Source organism: Eutrigla gurnardus (genome assembly GCF_963514095.1).
Source record: "Eutrigla gurnardus genome assembly, chromosome: 10".
NCBI lineage: Eukaryota > Metazoa > Chordata > Actinopteri > Perciformes > Triglidae > Eutrigla > Eutrigla gurnardus.
Window position 1 is genome coordinate 14,021,851 of NC_139924.1, and position 7,531 is coordinate 14,029,381.

At 43.2% G+C, this 7,531-nt stretch overlaps 1 long non-coding RNA gene across 1 annotated transcript; it reads left to right on the forward strand.

The window, feature by feature from the left end:
• The first annotated feature begins 230 nt into the window (after positions 1 to 230).
• On the forward strand, positions 231 to 1,264 carry LOC311020418. Its single transcript, XR_014597904.1, has 3 exons — positions 231 to 584; positions 938 to 1,046; positions 1,119 to 1,264. It is a non-coding gene; the product is annotated as an uncharacterized lncRNA (long non-coding RNA).
• Positions 1,265 to 7,531: the final 6,267 nt, after the last annotated feature.

A 7,531-nucleotide genomic window follows, 5' to 3' on the forward strand; every position in this document is an offset into this window, starting at 1 on the left:
GGACAGGGAGGAGTTTAGCACTTCCCCATGTGCGCTTAATTCCACGTTGATTGGGATGTACAAAGGAAAAGTGCTTGGATCCATGTGTACGCACACTTTGATACATCTGATTTTTTTTGTGCGTACGACCGTTTCTGGATTCTAGCGTACGCCATTTTTCAGTAGGAAATCCACGCAATTCTTAGTACATGAGGCCCCAGGCCTGTTACTCAACCACCTTATGAGAGAAATCCACCCTTTGAACACAAAGAGACCAGATTCCCGTAAAGCAACACTGCTTCCTTCTCCGTGGCCACTGACATGAGGCAATCATCTCCATAAAAGCAGTGCACTAGTTTGTCCACCGTTTCCTCACTGTAGTGATGCCCATAGTCCTCTGCACACTTTCTGAGAGCGAAGTTGGCACAACTGGGAGATGATGTCGCCCCAAACAAATGCACCTTCATCCTATGCTCAGCAGGTAGTTGCTCCATATCCCCGTTTGGCCACCAGAGGAACCTGAGGAGGTCTCTGTCGTCAGGAGGCACCTGTACCTGATGGAACATGGATTCAATGTGGGCCATGATCACAAGATCAGAGAGCTGGTAAGATCAGGGCCCTGTAGAAGTTGAGCATTCAATGATGTACCTTGATATCTTGCTCCACAGTCAAACACAATTTTGCCCATCACCACGGTCCAGCTCCTCTTTGGGCACCTTCTCAGCATAGCCTTTAGCCACCAGGTCATTTATAAAGGTGTTATACTCAGTATGAAATGTTGAGTCCTTCTGAAACCTTCTTTTCAGAAAACACAAACGCTGCTCAACAATTCTTTTGTTATTTGGCATATTGACATCAATGTTCCTTAAAGGCAATGAAATCTGATAATGCCCCTCCACCTGTTTTGCTGAGTTGGTGACAAACTCCAAGAATCTTTGATCCTCTCTTGACATTGCAGGTTGTTCATCAATGCTGACAGTATCTCCACTGTTTCCTGTCAGTGGACCATTGACAGTCCAGCCCAACATTGATTCCTATAAGAAGCTCTATTCCTGCATCAATCTGAGGTAAGTGAATGTCTTTCAGATATGACCATTGTTTAATATCCCTTTCAGTCTGAATATTTCCTCTGTTCACAGGCATGGACGCTTGCGTATAAGCTCTTGGCAGCTCGAGAAAATTGTCCCCCTCCAGTGCTGCAAACTCCAGTCCTGACACAATGTTGCTGCTTCCAACTTTCTCCTGGCCCATGGTTCGGAGGAGAATGTGGCCCTTCCTCCCTGTGAGGTGGAGCTTTTGCATTAAGCTCTCAGTGCAAAACACAGCAGTGCTCCCCTGATCCAAGAAAGCATAAGTGACAACAATTTTGGTTCCTTTATTAGATTTAACCTGTACTGGTACAATAGGCAGTTTGCAGTCCTGGGGCCTCATGTACTAAGAATTGCGTGGATTTCCTACTGAAAAATGGCGTACGCTAGAATCCAGAAACTGTCGTACGCACAAAAAAAATCAGATGTATCAAAGTGTGCGTACACATGGATCCAAGCACTTTTCCTTTGTACATCCCAATCAACGTGGAATTAAGCGCACATGTGGAAGTGCTAAACTCCTCCCTGTCCACGCCTCCATTTAAATATGCAAATGGATTTAAATAGGGCCTGCACGGGGGATTCCCCTCTCTGCACCATCAGATCTACAAAATGAAAAAGGGAAAAAGCGCAACTTCACCGAGTCTGAGCTCGAAACGCTCTTAAACGAAGTCGAGACTCGAAGACCAGTATTATTTGGTAGCCTCTCATCAGGCATTAACACAAAAAAAAAGAAATGTGAGTTGGAGCGTGTGTGTGAGGCAGTGAACGCTGTGGGGTCGGAGCAGCGCACACTCCCTGAAATAAAAAAAGAAATGGTCCGACGTGAAGGTGGAGGTGAAGAGGAGGATTTCGGCCCACCGCCGAAGCGTGACCGCAACGGGCGGGGGGACAGGAGGATATTAATATATTATATATTATATTATCATATATATTAATGACTGCAGAAGTGCGCCGTGGCTACTGCAGTGTGTGACATTTCCAACTTTACGCACGCGTTTATCGACACAAATACTGAACACAAGGAGACAATAAAGGGCTTGTTAGATAGCTCTGCAGCTCTATTTTCACCAGGGAAAAACCAATGCACATATTTGAATGCACGTGCCCAAATGGGCATTTTGCTGGTTTACATTCGGGGCGCAATTAAACGGATACATTTACTCACCGAGAAGCCACCCATCGCGCACCGTGCCAGCCTCCAGCCTGTTACCAACCATGCTATTAGTAAGAATGAACGAGTCATGCGTTGAACCAGGCCACCTTGCCACGATGTTGGTGAGCTGCATTTGCGCATCACATATTATTTGAACATTTATTGAATGAAAATGTTTCCTGTTGACAAAAACAAATTCATCCTGTGATGGCGCTTTTATAGCAACATGTGTGCAGTCAATAGCTCCGATTACATTAGAGAACCGGCTCTTGCTGCAAATTACGCTTTAATGTTGGCCTGTTCAACAGCATTGTATGGGAATTTGATGTACCTGGATGACATTCTTATGATCCCGTTCCACACAGCCATGGCTCGGCTCAGAGTGGACTGGCACACTCCTGACCGGTCGGCCAGTTCCCTCTGGAAGGCTCCTGTTGCCAGAAACCCCAGAGTGGTCAGCACCTGTGTGGGCACGGACAACCCCTGGCTCCTGGCTGTGTTTCTTTCTAGGGCCGGCCGCAGCTCTGCGCACAGCTCCAGTAACACTGGCCTCGGCAACCTAAAACGACTCATGAGCCAGTTGTCGTCATTTGCTAACATATCCTCCCGTTCTCTAAACACCCTCTCACGTCTGATGTTACCGTTTGCGATGTCTTCTAACAAGGCCAAGGCTGCCATTGTTAATGCCATTTTTTCATCACTTTGTGCATGCTTTTATATCCATCCATATGATTGCAAACACGTGTGTGTTAATTGTCCATTAATGTGTCTCTGATGTGCACATTACTCTGAGGACTAATTGTTTTCACATAATTAACAGTTTCCCAGCATCACCTCAGAGTGTCGCCAAAGGAACAATAGCTGTAGAAACGTGCGTACGCCAGCCATGAAGCTGCCGTGGGACACCGCACATTTCCATGCTCATTTCACTTTTGATACATCTGAACGTTGGTGTGGAAAATTACGTACGCCATGTTTTTGTGCGTACGCAACATTGATACATGAGGCCCCTGGTCTCCAGCCCCTGTAAGACCACTTGACATCAGTCAACACGCAGCTCTGGGCTCCTCTGCGTCCGCTCGGATTCTTTAACGGGTTCCTTGTGAAGTACAGTGGGAGGTTTAAGGCTACACCTTGAGCAGGAAATCCTTTTATGGCAATCTTTACTGATGTGACCTGTACACAAGCATCCAAAACAGATGCCATTTTCCTTCAAGAAGCCTATTTTCCTCTCATGAGGCATTCTTCCCATCTGTACACATACATCTAACGTGTGTCCTCCTCCACAGCAGATGCATGCTCTCCTTCCCGTTTGGTCAATTTCCTTTTCTTTCCTTGCAGACTGATGTTTGTTCTCCAGAGGGCCTACAGTGGTAGCAAAACTGCTCCCCTTGTTTCCAGGACGAAACTGTGGCTTAGGTTTGTTTGTTTGTTCCTCTAATCATAGTTATTGGTTGAGAGTCTTGTATATTGCCGAACACAGGATCTGTCATCATTTTCACTTGCCTTTCAATGAAGTCAGCAATATCTGTGATTCTAGCTCTTCGGTCGTATCGTTCTTGCAACTCACATGTTTGGTTTCTCCATTTGTCTCTGAATTTGTAGGGCAGTTTTGGTTTTGTTCATATGAAGTTGTATTCATGTTTGTATTTGTTTCTGTTTGTTTTGGAATAAATGAATCTGCATTGACATTGAGTAACTGTTTAGCTTGTGCCTTTTCAAAATATGATTGACAAATATATGAGACAAATTAAATATGACTGGATTCAATTTAAAAGGAAATGCCCTGTTATCACTGACTAATTCCACTTCAGGGTTATAGTATACAACCCCGTAGTGTGACCCATTAAGTATCAAGACATTCTGATGTATAGTTTCAAAATAAAAGCCCATCAAAGTGTCAAATATGAGACATATTACACATGATTTTGGGTTCAATTTAAAAGGAAACGTCCTGTTATCAAGGAATAATTCCACTTCAGAGTTATAGTATATGACCTGGTAGTGTGACCCATAAGTATCAAAACATTCTGATGTACAGTTTCAGAATAAAAGCCCGTGAAAATGTAAAATATGAAACAAATAATACCCACATTTATTACATTTGTTTGAAGCCGCTGTTCTTACTGAGCGTCTCGTTGATGCCTTTGCACTGTGAGCGATCGCTTTCTTGTTGACTTTTTTTTTTTTTGACAAATGTAACGACTTGCCTGTCATTAAAGTCGTTTGAGAGGATGAGGTCCTGAATGTTTGTGTCACATTGGGCATGCTTTTCAGTAAATTTGACATTGAACACCTGTAGGGGGTGCACCGTTCCTGGAGATACTGCAATACCAGGTCGATGCGTGGAGTGGACGGAGCAAGCCCCTATTCCAACTCCCTATTCCAAAAATCAATTTAATATATGGTCCCCGGGTAGGGGACGTATCAGATATTAAACTGATAAGAACAGATACTACACTTGATCTTAGCCAAAAGGCCGAGAAGCGATGCCCACAAATTGTCGGAGGTAGATACCTGATCCGCCGCACAGTCCCTCTCACTGACGGGTCTGGTGCTAAATGATGTGTTTACGTGACACTCGGTAAATCTGAGAACATGTTCACTGGTGTTACCCGTGAATTAATCCGACCTCACAAACGCACCAAATAGGTAGATTTATCAGAAACGAGCGATTCAGAATGCGGCGCGTGGGCGTGTCCTAGGTCACATGACTCGCTCGGGTCGACGTAAATATCGTCGCCGGTGAGAATGAGTCGTGCTGATCTCGTTTACAACCGAGTCACAAACACAGTCGCCGCAAACAAACACCGAGAATAAATGTCGGAACACGCTGAACATTTTCCACGAAGAAGAAAATGTTTTTACGGTCCGGTCACGTGCTCCACAGCAGCTCGACGACTTCCGGTCGTATCGAGTGGAGAACAGCCCCCTGCAGGATTCAACCCTGAACTGATCGTTCATCCGGGAAACTACGGACCGGACAAGATATTCAGAAGATTACAAAACTCACGTGTAGAGAAAATCCTGCAAACTGAAAGTAAAGAGTTGTTCTTGTCTTCTTCACTGATCGTTTAGTTTTTTTCAATTGTTTACATGCAATTTTTAAAACCGGGGTTTTTTTTTTCAAAATATAATCACAATTATCCAAACACCAAACTCAATTTGCACAATTCCTAGATTGTTTGCAAAATGACACACTTCAGTCAAAACATACACACTTCAGTCAAAACATATACACATATGTGTGAAAATGCTATTAGTTTTCATTTAACCAACACAGTCCTCAATGATCAGACACTATTGCAGCCAGTTTCACACTGCTGTGATAAATAAAAAACAACTAATTTTAGGAAATAGCATGTGCTAGATTTTTGGCCAGACATTGTTATGTAAGGGATAATTTAGATGTCAAAAAAATAGTGAAAACCCACAACATTCTTCATGATTAGTTTGAGATATAGGGAGAATGTTCACAAATAGGCCTACTATAAACGTACCAAGCACTGCACAACACTGATGCTGCAGACTGAATATTTCAAGTATTTATTTTATCTACCTCTTCCTCTATCTCCTTCTTCTCCTCTTCCTCTACCTAGGCCTCCTCCTCTACCTCCTTCTCCTCTTCCTCTACCGCCTTCATCTCCTCTTTGAGCTCCCCCTCTCATTCTCACTCTTCTTCTTCTAGCTCCTTCCATTTTTGTTGAAGACAGGTGAACTCACCGGCTGCCTTTTATAGCACACCTGAGTGCTGCATTTTCAAATAAGCACATGTGTGCTTCCACACTTGGTGGATGTGATTATCCAATTTGTTCATTAGTGTGGTCATTGGCAATCCGGGGCTTTGTAATGACAAGGAAGTAACCTCACAATCCTTATCTGTGTCTAAGGTGTGAAAATGTGTGTAGCGTTTTACAAATCCCTGTGTGTAATGTTTTGCAAAAAGGGTGAAGCAGACATTGTGTGTAATGTTGTGCAAATCTGTGGAGGTGTTTTGCTCCTTGGAGTAGAATTTCGCAAATTGTGTGGACATTTTTATTTTAGTGTGTAAACAATCGTAAAACGCCTTTTAACGAAAACCCGCTTGGATCTCACCTTCATTAGAAGGAGATCCGCATCCAATGAAGAGCAGAATAATATATGTGATGCTACTTAGTGGTCTGTGTTCTTACAGCCACATCATAGACATGTATGATGTTAACACGTTACACTTTCCTACTACAGGATATTCAATATAGTGCAATGTAATAATAATACAGGTGATACTCGAAAAATTAGAATATTGTGCAAAAGTTAATTTATTTCAGTAAGTCAACTTAAAAGGTCAAACTAATACATTATGTAGACTCATTACATGCAAAGTGAGATATTCCAAGCCTTTATTTGTTATAATTTTGAAGATTATGTCTTACAGTTTATGAAAACCCCAAATTCAAAATCTCAGAAAATTAGAACAATTGTGAAAAGGTTCCATATTGTAGGTTCAAAGTGTCACATTCTAATCAGCTAATTAATCCAAAACACCTGAAAAGAGTTCCTGAGCCTTTAAATGGTCTCTCAGTCTGCTTCAGTAGAATACACAATCATGGGGAAGACTGCTGACTTGACAGTTGTGCAGAAAACCATCATTGACACTCTCTACTAGGAGGGAAAGCATCAGGAGGTAATTGCAAAAGAAGTTGGATGTTTGCAAAGTGCTATATCAAAGCACATTAATAAAAAGTTAAGTGGAAGGGCAAAATGTGAAAGAAAAAGGTGCACAAGCAGCAGGTGGTCCAAAGTCCTCTTTTTGGATGAGAGCAACTTTTGCATCTCATTTGGAAGAATGGAGAGGCACAGAATGCAAGATGCTTGAGGTCCAGTGTGAAGTTTCCACAGTCTGTGTTGATTTGGGGAGCCATGTCATCTGCTGGTGTTGGTCCACTGTGCTTTATTAAGACCAGAGTCAACGCAGCCGTCTACCAGGACATTTAAGAGCACTTCATGCTTTCTTCAGCGGACAATCTTTTTGGGGATGCTGACTTCATTTTCCAGCAGGACTTGGCACCTGCCCACACTGCAAAAACTACCAAAACCAGGTTAAATGACCATGGGATTACTGTCCTTGATTGGCCAGCAAACCCGCCTGACCTGAACCCCATAGAGAACCTATGGGGCATTGCCAAGAGAAAGATGAGAGACATGAGACGGAACAATGCCAAAGAGTTGAAGGCCGCTATTGAAGCATCCTGGTCATCCATAACACCTCAGCAGTGCCACAGGCTGATAGCATCCATGCCTCACCGCGTTAAGGCAGTAATTCATGCAA